The sequence below is a fragment of the Elaeis guineensis genome, chromosome 1 (assembly GCF_000442705.2).
Source record: "Elaeis guineensis isolate ETL-2024a chromosome 1, EG11, whole genome shotgun sequence".
Classification (NCBI taxonomy): domain Eukaryota; kingdom Viridiplantae; phylum Streptophyta; class Magnoliopsida; order Arecales; family Arecaceae; genus Elaeis; species Elaeis guineensis.
In genome coordinates, this window is record NC_025993.2 from 68486548 (window position 1) to 68511594 (window position 25047).

The following is a 25047-nucleotide window of genomic DNA, read 5'->3' on the forward strand; positions in this document are numbered from 1 at the left end:
TAACTAAATCAGGAATCAAAAAATCAAATCTGATTCAATTAGGAGCTAGGATTTGCAACACATGCTAGCATGTTCATCCTGCAAACATGATCTAATCCAATTAGACCCTTGATCAATTTTTCATATATGTGATCCATTGAGTTCCACATCTAGCCAACAGTAAGTTTGAGTGTAAGCTAATCTGATTTGATTAGAATCACTTCTAACCAATTTAGATCCAATCGAGCTAATCGGATTTCAATAATTAAAATTATTTTTAATTAACGATCGAATTAAACTCTTTAATTTGATCAAATCTATAAGATAAAATTAACATCTAGCATCGTATCATGTCTATCTGAAAGATATAAAATTTTGATAAAAATATCAAAAATATCCTTCAATGGCAAGTTACTGTGCAATTGAATCCTGCGATCATACTACATCCTAAATATGATTATGGACATGAAATCTTGTCGAGTCTAATTTTATATTCATATTTCTCTCAATCTTATAATGATAATTTAATTAATAAAATATTAAAAATCTTTTCTAATTTTTATTCTACTTTGATCAAAGTCTCCTTGAATCATCATTTGATTAGAGTAAGTAGGATGCGATCTTCTCTTGCCAGGAGTAATCATTCCATATTGACCTACTCATAATCTCAATACACAATCTACCATATCTAGAATACTCTGTACATGACTAAGTCATAAATAAGTATGAACCAAAATATGGATTCATATATACAAGGTTCTATGGTAGTCTCAGGTCAAAAGATTACTTGCACAACTCCCACTAAGAGAAACATCTTTTGACAGATAAGTAGGACTCTATAAGATGTTCTCAAGATGGATCAATTCAGTGAACTCATTCTCTAATGAGTATTTATATCCTTGTATTAGTGTCTCACATAAGTGATTATGAGATCAATCACCCTCTCCATCGAGCATACATAGGATGTGCCAGTCTTATCAGAAACATTGATCACTAACTCAATGATCCATCGATTGGGAATATTCTAGATTAAGATTTTAAAATTTTAGATCTCACTGGTATGATCTCATCGTAATCCTAAAATCATTGTCCTAATTTATGGGATTCACCATAATCTTAATCAATATAAAATACAGCATATGATGAAATATAAATATCTTTTATTTAACTATAAAATATCAAGTACAAGAGTTAAGAAGATTAAAAGAAAAATCTATCACAATATAAATTACGATTGGCTTATAGGACATAATTCTTTCAACTCCTACTTTATCATCTTTATGGATGATCTATCAAGATTTGGATATGTATACTTGATGAAACACAAATCCGAAATCTTTGATAAATTTAAGAACTATCAAAGTATGGTCAAAAAATAAATTAAAAAAAATATCAAAATTCTTCGATCTGATCGAGGAGGATAATACTTATCTAGTGAATTTCTTGATCATCTCAAGGATAAAGGCATTCTCTCTAAATGGACACCTCCTTATACAACACAGTTAAATATAGTAAAAAAGAGGAATCACACTCTAATGGATATGGTGCGATCCATGATGTACTTCATCGATCTTCTAATATCTTTCTGAGGATATGCCCTAGAAACTGTCATATGTGTATTGAACAGGGTGCCTTCAAAGTCTATTGCTAGCACTCCATACGAGATATGAAAAAAAAATTTAGTCTTAAATATCTTAAAATATGAGGCTGACCTACTTATGTCAGAAATATTTTTAGGCATAAGCTAAATGTTAGATCAAAAAAATATAGATTTGTAGGTTATCCTAAGAAAATAAAAGGATACTATTTCTACCATCCTACTGAACAAAAGATATTTGTTCGTAGATGTTGGGTATAAAATACCCACGGTCGAAGTTCTCGGTGGGATTGACCCTTGCGGGCTCTGTCCACGACACCAAGGAAGACTCCGCCCGGACTCCTATGGGAGCCGGGCTCCGCCCATGACTCCAAGAGAGACTTCGTCCGGACTCCTACGGGAGCCGGGCTCCGTCGCCAACTTCAACTGCCGGTAAGCTCCGTCCGGACTCCTACGGGAGCCGAACTTCATACCTGACTTTAATTGCAGGAGGATTCCGCCCGAACTCCTATGGGAGCCGGGCTCCATCCACGACGCCAAGGAGGATTCCGCCCGGACTCCTATGGGAGTCGGGCTCCATCCACAATGCCAAGAAAGACTCCGCCCGGACTCCTACGGGAGCCGGGCTCCGTCCACGACGCCAAGGAAGACTCCGCCCGGACTCCTACGGGAGCCGGGCTCCGCCCATGACTCCAAAAGAGATTTCACCCGGACTCCTATGGGAGCCGGGCTCCGTCGCCAACTTCAACTGCTGGTAAGCTCCGTCCGGACTCCTACGGGAGCCAGACTTCATACCTGACTTTAATTGCAGGAGGATTCCGCCCGGACTCCTATGGGAGTCGGGCTCCATCCACGACGCCAAGGAGGATTCCGCCCGGACTCCTATGGGAGCCGGGCTCCATCCACGACGCCAAGGAAGACTCCGCCCGGACTCCTACGGGAGCCGGGCTCCGTCCACGATGCTAAGGAAGACTCCGTCCGGACTCCTACGGGAGCCGGGCTCCGTCCACGATGCCAAGGAAGACTCCGCCCAGACTCTTACGGGAGTCGGGCTCCGTTGCCAACTTCAACTGTCGGTAAGCTCCGTCCGGACTCCTACGGGAGCCGGACTTCGTACCTGACTTTAATTGCAGGAGGATTCCGCCCGGACTCCTATGGGAGCTGGGCTCCATCCACGACGCCAAGGAAGACTCCGCCCGGACTCCTATGGGAGCCAGGCTCCATCCACGACGCCAAGGAAGACTCCGTCCGGACTCCTATGGGAGCCGGGCTCCATCCACGATGCCAAGAAAGACTCCACCCGGACTCCTACGGGAGCTGGGCTCCGTCCACGATGCCAAGGAAGACTCTGCTCGGACTCCTACGGGAGTCAGGCTCCATCCACGATGCCAAGGAAGACTCCGCCCAGACTCCTACGGGAGTCGGGCTCCGTCGCCAACTTCAACTGCCGGTAAGCTCCGTCCGAACTCCTACGGGAGCCAGACTTCATACCTGACTTTAATTGCAGGAGGATTCCGCCTGGACTCCTATGGGAGCCGGGCTCCGTCCATGACGCTAAGGAAGACTCCGCCCAGACTCCTATGGGAGCCAAGCTCTGTCCACGACGCCAAGGAAGACTCCGCCTGGACTCCTACGGGAGCCGGGCTCCGTCCACGATGCCAAGGAAGACTCCGCCCGGACTCCTACTAGAGCCGGGCTCCGTCGCCAACTTCAACTTCCGGTAAGCTCCGTCCGGACTCCTACGGGAGCTAGACTTCATACTTGACTTTAATTGTAGGAGGATTCCCCCCGAACTCCTATGGGAGCCGGGCTCCATCCACGATGCCAAGGAAGACTCCGCCCGGACTCCTATGGGAGCTGGGCTCCGTCCACGACGCCAAGAAAGACTCCGCCCGGACTCCTACGGGAGCCGGACTCCATCCACGACTCCAAGAGAGACTCCGCCCGGACTCCTACGGGAGTCGGGCTCCGTCGCCAACTTCAACTACCGGTAAGCTCCGTCCGGACTCCTACGAGAGTCGAACTTCGTACCTGACTTTAATTATAGGAGGATTCCGCCCGGACTCCTATGGGAGCCAGACTCCATCCACGACGCCAAGGAAGACTCCGCCCGAACTTTTACGGGAGTCGGGCTCCATCCATGACGCCATGGAAGACTCCGCCCGAACTCCTACGGGAGCCGAACTCCATCCACGACTCCAAGAGAGACTCCGCCCGGACTCCTACGAGAGCCGGGCTCCATCGCCAACTTCAACTGCCGGTAAGCTCCGTCTGGACTCCTATGGGAGCCAGGCTTCGTACCTGACTTCAACTACAGGAGGACTCCGTCCGGACTCCTACGGGAGCCAGGCTCCGCCACCAACTCTGACCCGGTAAGCTCTGTCCGGACTCCTACGAGAGCCGGACTTCGCACCTGACTTCAACTGCAGGAGGATCCCGTCCGGACTCCTATGGGAGCCAGGCTCCGCCACCAACTCCAACCGCTGCCGAACTTCAGCCGACGGATCTGCACTCCCTGACGCGACACAGCCACCACCACGATCCTGCTCCACTTCCTACGATGGATTCTGCGTGGCCCCACTATTTCCTGGCAGACCGCTATGATACCCATGATCCTGCTCCACCTTCTGTAACAGATACTGTGCGATTCTTCCACCCTCTGGCAAGTCGCAACAACGGACGCCGCTCCACTCCCTGCGGCAGACTCCACGTGGCGCGCTACAGTGAGGGCCACAGGTCCACTCCACTACTCCTCGCAATAAATTCCTCCTGACTGTGGGTGGCCCACTACCTGACAGTTACAGGCGTCGCTATCAATTTGTTACCCCCTCTGCCTATAAAAGGAAAACCCCAGATACGTTATTCGATAAGCTCTCATTTTTACCTAAAAACTCTGCTAAAATTTTCGTTCGAGCACTCCATTCTTGTTGAGGTAGAGAACTGACTTGAGCATCGGAGGGTCTTGCCGGAGCAACCCCACCTCCGGTTTAGACTTCTTTTGCAGGTCCCGGCGGTGACCGCGACTCCCTCGACTCCAGCTTCTCCGGCGCAAGCGGATTTTTGCACCAACAGTAGACATGCCATTTTCTTGAAAAAAAATTTATCTAAGAAGGAGGTAGTGGGAGAAATGTTAAACTCGAAGAAGTTTAAGACCTACAAACTATTTCAGAAATACCAATGGATAGTTCATAAAATGATCCTCAATCAAAAGTACTTAAGAAAAAAGTACATCCATAATACACACCTCCTCTCCGAAAGTCAGATAGAGTGTGATGGCACCTCCAAGATACAATTTTATCATTGAAAATGATAAAAAGATCAGCATCATTCAGGATGATGATCCGCTGATCTATTCGGAAGCTGTCATGAGTAGAAACTTTCACAAATGTTAAAATCTGAGATGGACTCCATCTATACCAACCAAATGTGGATTTTAGTTGATGCGCCTGAGGTGTGACCCCAATAAGATGCAAGTAGATCTTTAAGAAGAAGATTTAAGCAAATAGCCAAGTTGAAATCTACAAGGCTAGGTTAGTGGCGAAGAGTTTTAGGCAAAGGTAAGGAATTGACTATGATGAATTCTTTTCACCAATGGCTATGCTCAAGTCTATTCAGATTTTACTTACTATAGCTATATATTATGATTACGAGATCTGACAGATAGATATCAAAACCACTTTCTTCAATGGTAATCTTAAGAAAGAGGTCTATATGACTCAGCCAGAGAGATTTATCTTTAGTCATAGTGAAATCCCTTATGCTTCGACTATGGGATTGATCATGTATGTCATACTATGCACCAGGCCTAATATAGCTTATGCTTTAGGCATAGCTAGTAGGTTTCAAGCTGATCTAGAGGAGGATCGATGAAAAGTTATAAAAAATATTCTTAAGTACTTGAGAAGGACTAAAGATATTTTTCTTATATTTAGAGGATTAGAGTTGAAACTAAAAGGATATACAGACTCTAGTTTTCAATTTGATCTAGATGATAATAAATCAATATCAAGATATGTGTTTACTCTAAATAATGGAGCAATGAGTTAGAAGAGTTTTAAATAGCAAACTATAGCTGACTCAACCATAGAGGCAGAATACATTACTGCTAGTGAAGCCCTCGAGAAAGCTATCTAAATGAAGAGATTCATCACAAAATTAGGTATGATTCCTGAGATAGAATGACCAATGCCACTCTATTGTGATAATACTGAGGCTGTTGCTCAAGTCAAGGAATCTAGATCTCATCAAAACTCTAAGCATATTCTCAGATACTTCCATCTTGTTCGAGAAATTATTGAAAGATAAGATATTGTAATAGAACGAATCGATACTAAGAATAATATAGCAGATCCATTCACTAAGATCATACCACAATAGCTATTTTATTAGCATCTCAATTGTATGGAATTGAGATACACAGGCGATTAGCTTTAGTGCAATTGGAAGATTGAAAGATTAGTACCCTACAAGCCAATCACATAAGTAATGCGATGAGATTTTTCTACGTAAACTTTCAACTCATGTAATGATATTATTAATTTATTAATAAAATAAGATATTTTGATTCATCATTGTAGCTGCATCTTATTGTGTTTAAGATTATGATGAACCTCAAGATTAAGACAATAGTTTTAGCATCATGAAGAGTTCATGCTAGTAAGATCTAAAATTTTAAAATTCTAATATTAAATAATTCTGATCATAAGAATATTGAGTTGGAGATCAATATTCTGGATAGATTGGTACATTCTATATATGCTTGATGGAGAGGGTGGTTGATCTCACAAGCCACTTGTATAGGATACTAATATAAGAATGTGGGTGCCCATTAGCGAATGAGTTCATTGAATTAACCCACTGATAAAGAATATCTCATGAAGTCTTACTTGCATGTCAGAAGATGGTTTTCTAAGTGGGGATTATGCAAGTGATCCTTAGATCTAAGATCATCATAAAATCTTATGCACATGAATCCATGATTTAATTCATACCCAGGCATGACTTAAACATATACAGGATATTTTGAATATGGTGGATGTGTATAGAGATTGTGAGTCGATCAACAAGAAATCAATCACTCCTAGTAAGAAAAAATATCATCCTATGCATTCCCATCTCTAGATGACTCAAAAAGTCTTTAGCCAAAGCAAGATGAAGATTAGATAGGATTTTTAATACTTCCTCATTAGAGTAATCAATGATTGATGGAGAATCGATATAAATATATGTTTGAGTTTGACATGATTCCATACTCTTAAATATATTCGGGATGCAGGGATGATTGAAGGATTGAATTGCATAGTAACTTACCATTGAAGGATATATTTGGTATTTTCACTAAATTCTACATCTTCTGGGTAGGCATGATACATTACTAAATGTTAATCTTGATTTGTAGGTTTAATTGAATTAAGTATTTAATTCGATCTCCAATTAAATAGAGTTCTAATTATTGAACTCAGGTCGACATAGTTTCGACCTTAATTGATTAGAAAGGTTCTAATCAAATTAGGTTAACTTGCACCTGAACCTACTGCTACTGGATGTGGAATCCAATGGGTTGTACATATAAGAGAATTGATCAAAGACTTATTTTGATATGGTTGATTGGACCACTAGATCGAATTAGGTTGTCGGTAAGCATGCTAGCATGTGTAGCAATCTCAAGCTTCTCGATCAAATTGGATTTGATCAAATTGCCTTGCTATTTGGTTAACCTAATTAAGCAAGAACTTGGATTAGGTCAAACCACCTTGAGGTTGCCCAGATTGGGGCATCTAAAGCCTTATCACTGCTAGCAGGAATGAGTCCCAGGGGCTTGGGACTCTTGGGGCTAAATTGAGGAGGGGCGCACGCCCTCTTTATTTTGGCATGCAGAAGGACCAAAGTCCTTCTACTTTGGGTCTCTGACCCATGTGGTATTTAAATCAGCCCTCTATCTCCTTTGGCACTAATTATGAAGTCTTAATTGGCTTTTTGATTGGGTGTGGAACTCTATGAAGTGATGGCGCATGCATGGGTGATCTGTAGATCACACGAAGGGATGCTTGAAGTGTCCTTCTTCTTAGGGTAGAAGGAGGAGCCCCTTATCTTATCCTCTAGCCATTTGAATACAGATTCAAATGGGTTTGCCACATGGCAAAATCAGAGGCTGTCTAAATTCAGATGGGATGCCAAATGCATCCCTCATTTTTGTCATACGTGGGGGAGAACAAGTGGAACATCATATCCCCTGAAGAGTCTTTTTGCTTGAAAACTCTTAATTTTTTATATGCTCTTTTAGATGGGGCATTTGGGATAGGTGTGGCTTCTCATCTGCCATCCCCTCTCATCCTATTTAAAAGGGACAATAGATGGGGTCAAGGCATTCTGACAACATCCTCTTCCACTTGCTATCTCTCTCTCCTACAACTTGAGTTCTTAGGACAAGGTCTTGTTCTTTTGAGACAAGCCTACTCCTATTAGGACAAGGATTTAGGAAGTCTTAAAGAAGAAGTTTAAAATCTAAAAGAGGTTCTGAAAGATCCAGACTCAGTTCTGGAGAAGGGTTTGATAAGTTGAAGGCAAGAGAGTTCTTGGTGCAAGAATTCTTCAACAAGGTGTAGAAGGAGCACTAGCTGTCCTTGGATCAATTCCTCTGTGGATTACTGTTGGAGGGTAGACATTTATATGCTTGTAGAAATTATTAGCATATACAGGTATTCTTATTATCCTGATTCTTTTATTTTATGCTTAGATTGCTATTATCAAGGGATTTTGGGTATTAGGGTTTCGGTGCTAGGTGTTCTTGATGAAATTTTTTGCAACACCTTGGTCTTTCATTGCGCCATCGAAACCCTACAATTGATATACCCAAAGATGACCCATCCATCATGATCCTGGCAACCCAATAGCAGCCCAATGCCTATCCTCGAGAGAAAGTGATGAAACGACCGCCCAACCTCTACCACCTGGCCTTTTATGACTACATCAAGAAGTTTTAGAGCCTTCTATTCACTAACTAGCAACAAGTGGCAGGCCATCTCACCACTCCACTTCCTTCATCCACTTGGTGAGACCCATAAACTTAACAAACTTCAGACATGCAAACCGTTATCCTCTAACGACTGAAGCACATCATGTCTCTATGGCTCGGGGGGGATGCGTGCATTTCTACGGATGATAGGTACCCATATTCATTTATAAAACCTAACTCTCTAGGACCTCTCAGATGAGAGAAAGAAAGCGAGCGAACACTTGCTCCACCTACCTTCTCCCTGAGATAGATCTCATATGAACTAGAATCCAGCTCCTCCATAAGACTCTGAATGATTCTAACTCCACCTTTAAACTCCATCTTTTACACAGCATCCTCTAAACTACCACTCTCCACTCTCTCATGATAGAATCTATTCCATCTCACACTTGATATAATTGCAATATTCTCTAAAAAAGCTTCGACTTCTTCTGTTTGCTTTTGTGAGCATGATTTAGGCATCAGAGCATCCACAACTAGGGAACCCCCCAGTGTGAGGACTTTCCTATCTTGATGGTGTTGCAGGATCTAGTTCGAAGGATCAACCATGGATCCAAAGCCAGCATCTAATCTGGAGGTTCTGACTAGCCATCTTGCAATCGTCACCCCCTCTCGACTCCAAGTCATCAACTTGAGTCAGATCGACTCTCCAACAGCAACACACACACACACACACACATATATATATGTATGTATGTATACACACACCTACAGGTCGGTCTGGTTCAAATCGAATCTTTCAAAATATAAATCATTACAGGGTCATACTACCTCTGATACTGTCCTCGAGACTCATTCTCAGATACACTCTTCGGATCAGCCAAAGTATCGAGATGGACTTCAAATGATGAACATTATCTGGATGTCCTGACAATAGAGCTGACAACTTCATTAGGCTTCATCCCTAGATGTCATCCTCGGTCACATGCTGAGGACATCAATACACTACCATTGACCCTCTAATCAGACTAGCACCGATGACTCCAGCTGACCTCTCATCAAGACTGTCATGAAGAGTCAGGATAGCATGATCCTGTCAGCTCCCACACAACCTCTTGAGTTGGGTGCTTGCCGACCTAAATGTCAAGATCTTGCTGACTGACATCGATGATGTCACATCTGGGCAGAGGCTTTGGCTGTGTGCAGACCTCAAGCCACCGACCTATTCAGCCATATGGGCCACCACTACGAATCTTCCAATAGACTGTTAGAACATGGCCACTACCCATACCTAACAACTCTAATTTGTATGTTAGTGGATAGATTCCCTATTCTACTGGCCTAATAGATATGATCTAGCCTATCGACCTACATAATAGCCTACAATTCTACCTCTATATAAAGAGGTAATGAGGAGACCCTTGAGGTATGCAGCATAATACTAGCTCATACTCTCCCTCTTCTACTGTTCACAAGCTCTGACTGACTTAATCATCGAAGGTTCCTTGCCAGAGATCCCCCAGTATATGTAGACTTCTCTTGTAGGTCTCTGTTGGCATTTCGATGCTTGGACCATCCTCCATCTTCATCCACATTAGCTTCACCAGAGTCTTGATGCAATAGTTTAGCACTAGAAGGAGGGCCCAACAATCCATCTAATGAAAGAGAAGGAGAGAAGAGTATAGTGAGATGCAACAGCACCCTACGCCCCAGAAAATCTCATTCGAAAGACAACCTTGTATGGAAGGCCCAAAGATCAAGCACCATCTCAGTAAGGTCTAGAATGGGAGTCCACTAAAATGATGATGAGGATGACAATCGACCAACTACTAGTGTCAATATGATCTCCAGTTTTGTAAATGGTAGAAGAGCAGAAGACAAAATGAAAGGGGTGAAGAGAATGACCAAGGGACGTCATTAATCTTCGAGGAGCCCAGACCTCCCATGATGATGCCATCATCAAATTGATGATGATAGCAAATTAAAGGCTTGAATGGGATTATTCCTTGGATATGGAACGTCAAGAGTTTCAGAATACTTTATCAGTAAGTTATGTGTTCATTGATTACATCAATAAAAATTAGGCTTTTCTACAAATTTCTTATTAAGACGACCAAGTGAAAAGCATGATTGAAATCAATAGTATCCAACTACAAATCAAATTGTCAGAGATTGACTAGAACTTAAGCTTGAGAAAATTAGGCCAAGCCTGTCTCCCCACCACATGGCCATTCAGTATTCCTTGAAATAGATAAGTCGAGTGGAGGCCAAGGATGACAAGAAGGGGTTAACCTTCTGGGAATCCCACCACATCGCCATTTGGTGCTCATCAGAATAGATGAGTCAAGGGAAGGTTGAGGATAATAATGAAGGGGCTAATCCTTCAAGGACCCCACCATAGCCATTTGATGCTCCTCATCTATAGATAAGTCAAGCGAAGGCCGAGGATGATGATGAAGGGATTAACCCTCTAGAGATCCACCATGGATATTTGGTACTCATCCACAGATAAGTCGAGTGGAGGCTAAGGATGATGATAAAGGGGCTGACCTTTTGGAGACCCCACATGGCCACTTGATACTCCTCATTCACAGACAAGTCAGATAGAAGGCGAGGATGACAATGAGGATCACCATGAATTGACTTCGCATCAACCTTCAACAATTTCACGGAGTCATCCTTCGAAATATCCTTGCAGAATTAGATTGAGAGAATGACAATAGAGAGATGACAAAGGAATATTTTTTAGAAAAAGATCATTACAAAATAACTTCATTTGGACAAAGTTCATTACAACAAAAAGAAGAAAAGATAAAAGACTCGAGCTCATTTAGTGTCCTCAAGCTCAACTTATTAGGAAATATGTTTTAAAGCTAATCGTTTAGATGATTGTGCTCTTTATCACTTATATATGAATTATGAATGAATAAAAGTTATTTTGATATTTTCATTATCAGATGTACATCTTTCTTATTAGAATTTTTGTATTGTGATGAAGTTCTTAGAACTATATAACAATCGATAAAGGAAGATTTATCGAATAGTTCTTAAATATGTTCGTAACCAAATAATATGTCATTAAGGGATAATGATGTTTATAGAGTGTAGGTTGTTGTGTGTCATATAGGTTGGTTGTCCTCGTCATCAAGAATTATGGAGACACTGATATGGTATACAGATGAGATGTAGGAGTATATTGTCACTGAATAAGTGACTCACCTACAGAGCGCTCTGCTTGTTGCTAGGATCGAATCATTTCTTGCTAATCATAGATCGTAGAAGCAGCAACAAGGATGGAAGAAAAATCTTAATGGTGGATCAGATTAGGCCTAAAAGAACCCTAGGCATAAGGAAGAGGAGAGGAGAAATATGAAAGAGGGAGAGAGATAGAGCAATTAGGGAGAAAAGGCTTCTATTCTGATTTCATTCTATCAAAAGCATATACAAAATTGTATGTATATATGGTCAATTTGATCCAAACCAAAAACTCTCCCAGCTAACCCAATTTGGTACAATTCTCAAGCCCATGTATACCCATATCTTGCCTTGTACACTGATTAGACTAAATTCCTAGTCTAATCCTTGGATTAGCTCCTTCAGACCTTCCAAACCAAGGTCTTAAGTTACTAGAATTAAATCCAATTCTAGTCCAAATCAGAATTTTAAAAGTCTTCTATTCGTACCATCGAGCCGGCTCTGTTAGGGTCCAAGCTGGCTCTGGCACGCCCGAAGGAAAGCATGATGGTTTTGTGCATGTATTTTTAAAATTTTACATTAGAATATACATAGATTAATAAATTTAATCTACGATGCATGCATAGATCAAATCTAAAATTATCATATAGAATCTATGACATATGCATGCATGTAAATCTAAAATCTAAAATTCAGCAAACATAGATCACATCTATATCATATTTAGATCATATCTAAATTATGAATTGAGTTTAAAATTTTATACTTGAGTGCGGGTAGCACATCACCGTATCTGAAATTCATGGTAGTTGATTTTTTATGATACTTAGCAGCCGCACACACATCCGACCTCTATGGATATCCGCACGAAGTCCTTGTACTGATCAGTCTCTTCGAAAGTGCTAGCTCATAAAGATACCTTTTGTTGGCAGATCTAAGAGAAACATGAACAAGATGAAGAATAAAAAGATCCTCTCTTTTTCTTACTAGATCCACATATTAAATCTCTATGATAGAGATCAAGAGAAGAACCTTTTTTTCTCAATTCTCCCATGCATAAGAGAGAAACTTTCTCTCTTCCTTTCACATGTTTAAGAAGATTTTTTTTCTCTAATTTTTTATGATAAAAATCAGATCTAATCTAATTTTTTATGTAAAAAATAATATAGAATCTTAAGTCTTAGAAGAACACAAAAAGAAAGACTCAAGAGAAGAACCGTTCTTCTCTTTTCTTCTCCCTTTTTCTCCTTGATCTAGAGCCCTAGAAAATTTCAAACACCCAACCAAATTTTTTTGATATTTCTACTCTAAATATTTATATTAAAATTAAATCTAATCTAATTTTTATACTAGAAAAAAATAAAAAAAAATCTGATAGAAGAACTTCTCCAAAGGCTGCGCACAAGAAGGAAGACCTTTCTTTTTTCTTCTCTTCCTCTCATTGGGAAGAACTTTTCTTCCTTATTTTTCTGTTGTAGAACCAGCAAGAGGAGCTCTCTTTGATGCCAAAGAACTAACAAGCAAAGCTCTAACAAAATCTTTCAAAAGGGATTGGAGAAGATGGGGCTTGATGTGTGAGATTTGGGGCGTCCAACTCTTGGACGCCCCCTCCCTTTTAGGCAACAAGAAGAGGGGAGAATGCCTTGTTTTCTCACGGAAGAGAGAAGATGGGCACGGCACATAGATGGGCCATGGATTATTCACTAGTGAAAGAGAGTGGGGCATGGAGAAACTTAAATACATGGGGTTAGGGAGTTGGTTAAGTCCTAGTCTAAATAAGACTCTTAATTCTTAGTCAAACTCTAACTAATTCTTAGATCAAATCTTAACCAACTTAGGAATTAGTCATAACAAACTAACTAATTAAGTCTAAGCCTAATTAAAAAATTAATTAGGTCCTAATTCAATTAGAAAATTAGTTAGATTAAGATCTCCATCAATTCAGAGATTGATTCTTCTCATCTTATTGGATATCAGGGAAGCTTTTGATTAATAGGGCTTGATCCAATCAAGCCTATTATCTAATAAGATTTGATTCACTCAAATCTAAATCAAATTAAATCTTTTTCATCTAAATTTGATTTACATCTCTAAGATCAATTGGAACAAGTCCTATTATTCATTAGGACTAGGTCCAATCAATCCAAAGCAAACTTAATTGAATCCAATTCAATTAAATTTGATCCAATTCCAATTGCTAAATCAAATTAAACTAATTAACAATCATATTGTTAATTAAATATTTTTTTAATTTATTAATCATTAGTAAATAATTTATTACAATATTTACATAAGATTAATCATCAATCACATTGATAATTAAATCTTTCAACGATTCATAATCATCGATCAGTCATTTGATCAAATAGATACTTTTATGTGTGTGACCCCATAAGTTCGAACCTAAATCAGTAGCACAAGAATAATTCTGTACCAATTGATACAACCATCTAGCAATGAGATCTGATGTCTGGATAGGCTGAATGTATGTCCAACAATACTTTAGAACCTACGTGGATATAGTTACCGTATAATTCATCCCTTTGACTCTCGATGCTCAAGGACGACTTATGATTAAACTGTCAACCCTGAATGAGTGGTCCATATTATGTCTCAATTTCAAAAATCCAATGACTCCTTACTAGAACTACTTTGGGTAAAATTTTGCTGAATTGAAATACTATGATGCATCATTTTTAATTTTATTTGGAGTGGTCAATCCCATCTTGACTGCACTCAGACTTCACAAGTACTTGACTGTACCCAAAAATTTTTTATCATCAAATTAAAAATTTAGATAGTCTGACACCAAAGCATAATGAGTTGCTTGTAAGTCACCGAGACAGTCTCAGGTCAGAGAGACACTTATACCCATATCCCATTAGAGCAACCCTTGATAGTAGAGTACTCCAAAGTTGGTCATACTCAGTGAAATATACTCTTACATTTCATCTGTATGCCATACTCGTGTCACCACACACCTTGGTTAAGAGGACAACTAACTAATATGACACACAATGACCTACACTCGATATAATTAGCATCTTTATAATAATTGTATCATTTGGTCACGAGCAGAATTTAAGAACTACACGATAAATCCTCTTTTATCATTTTGAAAGTAGCTCTAAAGACTTCATCATAACATATGATTTCTATTTAGGAAGATGTATTCCTTATGATGAATCTATCAGATAATATTTATCAATTTTATAATTTCTATACATGTATGGAGCACAATCATCTACAATCTACATGATTGGCTTTAGGATATATTTTTCAATAACTCTCACTTAGACTAAAGCCAATCAGATTGATATCAAATACCCATCTTCCGTTTATGATCATTAAACTCCTTAGATCCGATTACTCTAGTCAATGGGTCGGCCAAGTTATCATTTCAGTCGATCTTCCTAAGGTTGGCTTTACCTCAATCTTTCCAGATAAAGTGATTGCAATGTAGAAAGTGTTTGGTTCTCAGATAGAACATTAATTCTTCAGCTTGAGCTACGGCTCTAGTACTGCTATCAATACAGAAGGACTGGGCCATCAATGAAGGATGCCACTCTAAGCTCGCTAATGAACTTCTATAACCAAACAACTTCTTTACCAGCATCAAATATCACAAAGAACTCCATACCGTAAATAAAACTAGCTACTGAATACTGCATGGAACCTTTCCAGCATGTCGCTCCTCTTTTTAAGATAAAAACATAACCTAACACAACTTAGTCATTTTGATCTGATTAGAAATTGAAATCAATATTTTACAAGTTTTAAGTCAGATTCTCCATAAACGAGCTATTGGTCCTTAGTATTTCATAAATACTTAAAGATGGTTCTCATAACCTTCCAAATCTTTATGGAGAACAGATATGACAACCAAACTTTTATTTCCTATAATGTAGGGATGTCATTTTTGATTAAAAAATTTTCATCCAAACAATATAAAGAATACTATTATAGAACTATTAGCCCAGGATTCTGTGCTATTCTCAACAAAGCCTACATTCAAAATGTATGTTCCAACTTCGAGAAATTTAATTCAATTTGAATGGACTTAAAGATTGCCAAAAGAAAAAATATCTCATCATAGTCAACACTATAACTTTGATGAAATTTCTTAGCAACTAGACAAAATTAATAGGTCTCCATCTTTCCATCTGTGCCTCTTATCCATTTAAAATTCACTTACACCTTGTAGGTCTTACTCTTTTAGATGAATCAACGAATATCCATACATCGTCGATCTTTATAGACTTCATTTTAGATTTAATGGATTCAAGCCACTTCTCAAAGTTAGATCTACGTATGGCATCTTGAATCTAGATATCGAAGTATCAGTTTGGCTAACACAGTACTCTACCATATCTACTCAGAGATGCCTTTACATCGGGCTCTGGATTTGATCTAATCAACTCCGATTCTGTTGGTTTGTGTCAGATTTGATTCCTCTACCTATCAAGCTTCACCAAAATTGCTCTTAACAGCATCAGTTCCTTTGCCAAGGAACTTCTTTTTCAAAAAGAATGCCTTAAAATTTATGAACATCTCATATCTATCAGGAAGGTAGAAGGAATATTCTTAATTTGATATTTATCATATCAAGATCCAAGCTAGTTGGTTTGTGAATATTTTACAAAAATTGGACACCCCAAATCCTAAGGTAAGAGAGCATCGAATGATCCAAGATCATATCTCATATGGAGATTTGGTGATCGATTTGTTTGAAACATTCTTGAGCACATATCTAGCCTCTAAAATATAACCTCAGACAGACTAGCAAACCCATAGTAGATCGAACCATGTCTAACAAAGTTCGATTCCTCTTTTCAGATATCCTTTTAAATATGGTACCCCAAGAGAGATCCATTGAAAGAGATTCAATTCTCTTCAAGACATATCAAAAATTTACTGTAAAGATATTCACTTCATCAGTCTAATCAATGAGTTTTAATACTCTTTACAGTTTATTTTTCTATCTCATTATGAAATCGTTTGAACATTTCAACTGATTCGGACTTATGCTTCATAACCAAGACATATCTATACCAAGATAGGTCGTCAGAGATTTTAATGAAGTAGTAAAGCCATCTTCTGACACTTATGTTCATGAGTACAAAAACATCAATATGTACCAAACTCAGAATATCACTTGTTGGTGCAAAAATCCGCTTGCGCCGGAGAAGCTGGAGTCGGAGAAGTCGCGGTCGCCGTCGGGACCTGCAAAGGAAGTCTAAACCGGAGGTGGGGTTGCTCCGGCAAGACCCTCCGACGCTCAAGTCAGTTCTCTGCCTCAACAAGAATGGAGTGCTCGAACGGAGAATTTAGCAGAGTTTTTAGATGAAAGATTAGAGCTTATAGAATAACGTATCTGGGGTCCCCTTTTATAGGCGGAGGGGGCAGTAGTCTAATAGCGACATCCGTAACCATCTGGCAGTGAGCTGCCCAGGGTCAGGCAGAGTTTGCTGCGAAGAGTAGTGGAGTGGACCCGTGGCTATCACCGGGGTGTGCCATGTGGAGTCAGTTACGGGGAGTGGAGCGACGTTCGCTGTCGTGACTCGTCATGGAGTGATGGGATCGCACAGGATCCGCCGCGGGGAGTGGAGTAGAATTATGGCCGTTAATACGGCTTGTTGGGGAGTAATGGAGTTGCGTAGGATCCGCCGCAGGGAGTGGAGCAGTGTTGTCCGTTATTGTGGTCTGCCAGGGAGTAATGGAGCCGCGTAGGGCCCGCCGTAGGGAGTGGGGCCAAATCGTGGCCGTTACTGTGGCCTGCCAGGGGGTCCAGACTTGTCGGCCGAAGTTCAGTTGGAGTCGGTAGTAAGGTCCGGTATCTGTAGGAGTTTGGGCGAGGTCTACCTGCAGTTGAAGTTAAAGGCGAAGCCCGGCTCCCGTAGGGGGCCGGGCGGAGTCTTTCTGCAATTAAAGTTAAAGGCGAAGTCCGGCTCCCGTAGGAGTCCGGGCAAGGCTTACCGGCAGCTTATGTTGAGGATGGAGCCCGGCTCCCGTAGGAGTCCGGGCGGAGTCTACTTGCGGTTGAAATTGTTGGCGGAGTCCGGCTCCCGTAGGAGTCCGGACGAAGTCTGTCTGCAGCCGTTGGAGTCGAGGACGAAGCCTGGCTCCCGTAGGAGTCCGGGCGGAGTCTTCCTGCAATTAAAGTTAAAGGTGAAGTCCGGCTCCCGTAGGAGTCCGGGCAAGGCTTACCGGCAGCTTATGTTGAGGACGGAGCCCGGCTCCCGTAGGAGTCCGGGCAGAGTCTACTTGCGGTTGAAATTGTTGGCGGAGTCCGGCTCCCGTAGGAGTCCGGACGAAGTCTGTCTGCAGCCGTTGGAGTCGAGGATGAAGCCCGGCTCCCGTAGGAGTCTGGGCGGAGTCTTCCTGCAATTAAAGTTAAAGGCGAAGTCCGGCTCCCGTAGGAGTCCGGACAAGGCTTACCGGCAGCTGATGTTGAGGATGGAGCCCGGCTCCCGTAGGAGTCCGGGCGGAGTCTACTTGCAGTTGAAATTGTTGGCGAAGTCCGGCTCCCGTAGGAGTCCGGACGAAGTTTGTCTGCAGCTGTTGGAGTCGAGGATGAAGCCCGGCTCCCGTAGGAGTCCGGGCGGAGTCTTTCTGTAATTAAAGTTAAAGGCGAAGTTCGGCTCCCGTAGGAGTCCGGACAAGGCTTACCGGCAGCTTATGTTGAGGACGGAGCCTGGCTCCCATAGGAGTCCGGGCGGAGTCTATTTGCGGTTGAAATTGTTGGCGGAGTCTGACTCCCGTAGGAGTCCGGACGAAGTCTGTCTGCAGCCGTTGGCGTTGGCGACGAAGCCCGGCTCCCGTAGGAGTCCGGGCGGACCTCCTGGAGCTGATCCTGCCGAGGACTTCGGCTGTGGATATTTTATACCCAACATCACTGATTCATTCATCCTTTTCAATAAAAAGTGACTAAGTCAACTATGCCAAAGGTAGGCTTCAGTGATATTATCTAATTTAGAATGCTAGTTAGATATGTACTTTATACTAACTAGCTATGGTACTGAGTTTATGTTATTTTCAATTATCCACTCATTATTTCAGTATCATTTACAATGATATCATAATAATCATTCTTATTGACACCATCAATAAGATTGGACAATAGTGATGATCACTTAAAATGACATCATCAGGATTGAAAACAAGCTCAACAATTCCTAATATTAAGACTGAAACAGACTTCCATCTCTTACATTCAGGAGTCTCTTGCGGTTTTCAAACTTTCTACTATTCTGAAGTCTTTTACAACTATTTGCAAACATGACTTGTACTATCAGTATTCTATATCCAGGTAGTAGTATTATCAATAAAAAAATTTTAAGAAGTTATCATATAACTATCTTGACCAGCAATCATTTACTGATTTCTCTTTTAAGCTTGTTTGGGTTAGCCTTAGACTTCTTGATCAATTCAGGTCAAAAGCTATATTCAACTTTCAATACTGGCTATCGAAGTTAGGTCCAATAATATTGTCACTGTCTAATAGTGAATAGAGTGATAATTTTCTAGTCATTTTTAAAAATAAGATAATTGACCTTTCAATATATGAACTATTTTAAGCCTAAAGATTTAGACTTTAGTCTAAAGGTTCTCTCACTATTTTATATGAATTGGTAGCTTCTACCTCTAATTCGAAGTATTACTTTAATTTCTTAGTGGGTACTAGAATCCACACAAACTACATTCGGATCCGAGTGTGGCTCGGCCAACCCTAATGCATCCATGGGTAGATTTCTAACCAATTGTTTCTATAAATAATTTCTAGCAATCAGATTTTACCCTAGGTATCTCTTCTGTAGGCATGTGATGCCTCCACTGAAAAATCTAGTTAGGTCCAACTATTAACATGACTACATCAAGTGCATCCAACAAATAAATATCCAGATCCGATTGTAGCTTGACCAACCCGACCATTGATCTAAAGGACACAATAAGATGGTCATATGATGAATGATAATTTTAATACCTAATAGACACCAGGCATGTGGCGTCTCTAATACCTATTTAGAATATTGGATGCATTATCATGCACCTTAATGGGAGGCTATGATCTAGTTATCCCCATAACTAGCTTATTTTATAGATCTAATAATTTAAAAAATTTGATTAATATATTTTAGAAGATATCAGACGATCTGTAAGTCATAAATCCTCCTACTGACTTCACCAAGTCATGTAAAGGATTAGAGACTAGCTGATCCAACCGACAAGTCATAAATTCTTCCACTGACTTCACCAAGTCATGAGAAGGACTAGTGGCAAGTCAGTCCAGGACATCTAAATCAATCATACTGATTAATCTTAACGATATGGGTCAACTCGAGTCACCTAGCGATCTAATCAGCCCAATGACTCTGGCTCAACCATTGAGCCTCAATCAAGATCCATTTGGTTTAATCAATGATATAGACTCGACCAACTATAACTATTATATTTGATTTAGAGTATCCTTGACCTAATCTAAATCAACTATTAGTTAGATTTGATCAACTACTCTTTCTTGTCCATTAAGTCTTATCTTAGGTCTAACCCAATTAAAAGGACCTGATTTGAACTAACCTATGCCCCAAATTTTATACAATGTCATTAGATCTTTAATCATAATTTTGAATCTAAAATATATTTTTTAATCTTAATTAAGTATAGCATTAACATTGGTTAAGATTATTAATCGAAATGATTTCAATTTTGTAAAATAATTTTACATCATTTTTATACAAAATTTTTTATTCTGAAAATTAGGTCAGCTCATCCCTAAACTAAGTCGGCTCCCTTCAGTGGATCGACTAAGTCTGATACTTAATCTACTAACTGATCATAAATAATAACCATTACTGTTCAACTTGAGACAATTGAGTCAGATCAGTCAGCACTGAGCCAACAAAATCAAAGGACTGGATCGACTTAGTTCAAAACTGAGTCGGCTCAGTTGGCGAGCCAACAAGCATCATATAGTTTCAGATCTGAAAATTCTCATATAAACTGAAATAAAATCAATCATAAATGAATGTTAGATCATATCTAACTATTTTATGATTTCAAATTTTATTTTTTATGAATAAAATAATTTTAATCATACAGATTAGATGTTCTACTTTTCATACAACTCAAATTTTGTATCACATACAACAAATCCTAGGGTTTCAATATCTAAGATTTTGTAGAAAAGTAAGTCTTCCTTTCACTTTCTTCTTCATGGAATTAAATCACATGGCACCTCTATACGCCATAAGAGCACCATATCGAATAGGAAGAGGGGGCCTTTAAATCCAAAGGTAGGCTTCAGTGATATTATCTAATTTAGAATACTAGTTAGATGTGTACTTTATACTAACTGACTAAGGTACTGAGTTTATATCATTTTTAATTATCCACTTATTATTGAAGTATAATTCACAAAGATATCGTAATAATCATTCTTATTGACACCATCAATAAGATTGGATAATAGTGATAATCACTTAAAATGATATCGTCAGGGTTGAAAATAAGCTCGACAATTCCTAATATTAAGATTGGAACGGACTTCCATCTCTTACATTCAGGAGTCTCTTGTAATTTTCAAATCTTCTACTATCCTAAAGTCTTTTATAACTATTTGCTAACAAGACTTATACTGTCGGTATCCTATATCCAAGTAGTAGTATTATCAATAGAAAAATTTCAAAGAGTTATCATATAACTATCTTGATCAGAAATCATTTGTTGATTTCTCTTTTAAGTCTGTTTAGGTTAGCTTTTAGATTTTTTGATCAATTCAAATCAAAAATTATATTCAACTTTCAATACTGACTATAGAAGTTAGGTCCGATAATATTATCACTGTCTAACAGTAAATAGAGCCATAATTTTCTAGCCATTTCTAAAAAAAGAACAATTGACATTTTAGTATATGAACTATTTTAAGCCTAAAGATTTGAACTTTAGTCAAAGGTTCTTCCACTATTTTATATGAATTGATAGCCTCTACTTTCAATTCAGAGAATTATTTTAATTTTTTAGCGGGTACTAGAATCCACACAAACTGCATTCAGGTTCGAGTGTGGCTCTGCCAACCCTAGTATATCAAGGGGTAGGTTTCTAACCAATTATTTTTTTAAATAATTTTTAGCAATCAGATTTTATCCGAGGTATCTCTTCAGCAGGCATGTGGCATCTCTACTGAAAAATCTGATTAGGTCCAACTATTAACATTACTACATCAAGTGCATCCAATAAACAAATATCCAAGCATGAGTATGGCTTGGCCAATTTGACCATTAATCTGAAGGGCACAATAAGATGGTCATATGATGAATGATAATTTTAATACCTAATAAACACCAGGCATGTGGTGTCTTCAATGTCTATTTAGAATATTGGATGCATTATCATGCACCTTAATGGGAGGCTATGATCTAGTTATCCCCATAACTAGCTCATTTTATGGACCTAATAATTTAAAAAATTTGATTAATATATTTTAGAAGACATCAATTGACCTGCAAGTCATAAATCTTTCCACTGACTTCATCAAGTCATGTAAAGGACTAGAGACTAGCTGGTCTAATCGGTAAGTCATAAATCCTCCCACTGACTTCATCAAGTCATGAGAAAGACTAGAGGCAAGTCAGTCTAAGATATCTAAATCAATCATATTGTTTAATCTTAATGACATGGGTCTACTCGAGTCACCTAGCGATCTAATCAGCCCAATGACTCAGGCTCAACCATTGAGCCTCAATCAAGGTCCATCTGGTTTAATCAAAGATATAGACTCGACCAACTACAACTATTGTATTTGATCTAGAGTATCCTTGACCTAATCTAAATCAACTATTAGTTAGATTTGATCAACTACTCTTTCTTGTCCATTAAGTCTTTAATTTTTATCTTAGGTCTAACCCAATTAAAAGGATCTATTTTAAACTAACCTATGCCTCAAGTTTTATACAATGTCATTAGACTTTAATCATAATTTTGGATCTAAAATATATTTTTTAATTTTTAATTAAGTATAGCATTAACATGGGTTAAGATTATTAATTGAAATAATTTTAATTTTATAAAATAATTTTATATCATTTTTATTCAAAATTTTTTATTCTAAAAACTAGATCGGCTCATCCCGAAACTAAGTCGGCTCCCTTCAATGGATCGACTAAGTCTGATACTTGGTCGACTAACTGATCATGAGCAGTAATCATTACTGTTCAGCCTGAGATAACTGAGTCGGATCAATCAACACTGAGCCAACTAAATCAGGAGACTGTGTCGACTCAATTCAAAACTGAGTCGGCTCAGTTGGCGTGCCAACTGGTATCACATAGTTTCATATCTAAAAATTCTTGCATAAACTAAAATAAAATCAATCATAAATAAACTTTAAATCATATCTAAATATTTTATGATTTTAAATTTTATTTTTTATAAATAAAATAATTTTAATCATGCAGATTAGATATTTTATTTTTATATAACTCAAATTTTATATCACATACAACAAATCCTAGGATTTCAATATCTAGAATTTTGCAAAAAAGTAAGTCTTCCTTTCACTTTCTTCTTCATGGGATTAAATCATATGGCACCCCTACATGCTATAAGAGCACCATATCGAATAGGAAGAGAGGGTCTTTAATTTCAAAGGTAGGCTTTAGTGATATTATCTAATTTAGGATGCTAGTTAGACATGTACTTTACACTAACTGGCTATGGTACTGAGTTTATGTCATTTTCAATTATCCACTTATTATTGTATTATCATTCATAATGATATTGTAATAATTATTCTTATTGAAATCTTCAATAAGATTGGACAATAGTGATAATCACATAAAATGACATCATTAGGGTTGAAAATAAGCTCGACAATTCTTAATATTAAGACTGAAACAGACTTCCATCTCTTACATTCACAAGTCTCTTGCTATTTTCAAACCTTCTACTATCCTAAAGTCCTTTGCAACTATTTACAAACATGACTTGTACTGTCGGTATCCTATATCCAGAAAGAAGTATTACCAATAGAGAAATTTTAAAGAGTTATCATATAACTATCTTGACCAGCAACCGTTTGCTGATTTTTCTTTTAAACCTGTTTGGGTTAGTCTTAGACTTCTTGATCAATTCAGATCAAAAACTATATTCAACTTTCAATACTGGCTATCAAAGTTAGGTCCAATAATATTGTCACTGTCTGACAGTGAACAGAGCGATAATTTTCTTGCCATTTCTGAAAAAAGAATAGTTGACCTTTCAGTATATGAACTATTTTAAGCCTAAAGATTTAAACTTTTGTCTAAAAATTCTTTCACTATTTTATTCGAATTGATAATCTCTACCTTCAATTCGAAAAATTACTTTAATTCTTTAGTGGGTACTAGAATCCACACAAACTATATTCGGATCTGAATGTGGCTCGGCCAATCCTAGTGCATCCATGGGTAGGTTTTTAACCAATTATTTCTATAAATAATTTCTAACAATCAGACTTTATCCTAGGGATCTCTTCAGCAGGCATGTGGCACCTCTACTGAAAAATCTAATTAGATCTAACTATTAACATGACTACATCAAGTGCATCCAACAAACAAATATCTAGATCCGAATATGGCTTGGCCAATCTGATGATTGATCTGAAAGACACAATAGGATGGTCATATGATGAATGATAATTTCAATACCCAATAGACACCAGGCGTGTGGCACCTCTAATGCCTATTTAGATTATTGGATGCATTATCATGTACCTAAATGAGAGGCTATGATCTAGTTATCCCCATAACTAGCTCATTTTATGGATCTAATAATTTAAAAAATTTGATTAATATATTTTAGAAGATATCAATTAACCTACAAGTCATAAATCCTTCTGCTAATTTCATCAAGTTATGTAAAGGACTAGAGACTAGCTGGTCCAATCGGTAAGTCATAAATCTTTCTACTGACTTCACCAAGTCATAAGAAGAACTAGAAGCAAGTTGGTCCAGGATATCTAAATCAGTCATACTGATTAAATTTGATGATATGGGTTAACTCGAGTCACCTAGCGATCTAATCAGCTCAATAACTCGAGTCACCTAGCGATCTAATCAGCTCAACCATTGAGCTTCAATCAAGATCCATCTGGTTTAATCAAAAATATAGATTCGACCAATTATAACTATTATATTTGATCTAAAGTATCCTTGACCTAATCTAAATCAACTATTTGTTAGATTGATCAACTACTCTTTCTTGTCCATTAAGTCTTTGATTCTTATCTTAGGTCTAACCTAATTAAAAGGACCTGATTTGAACTAGCCTATGCCCCAAGTTTTAT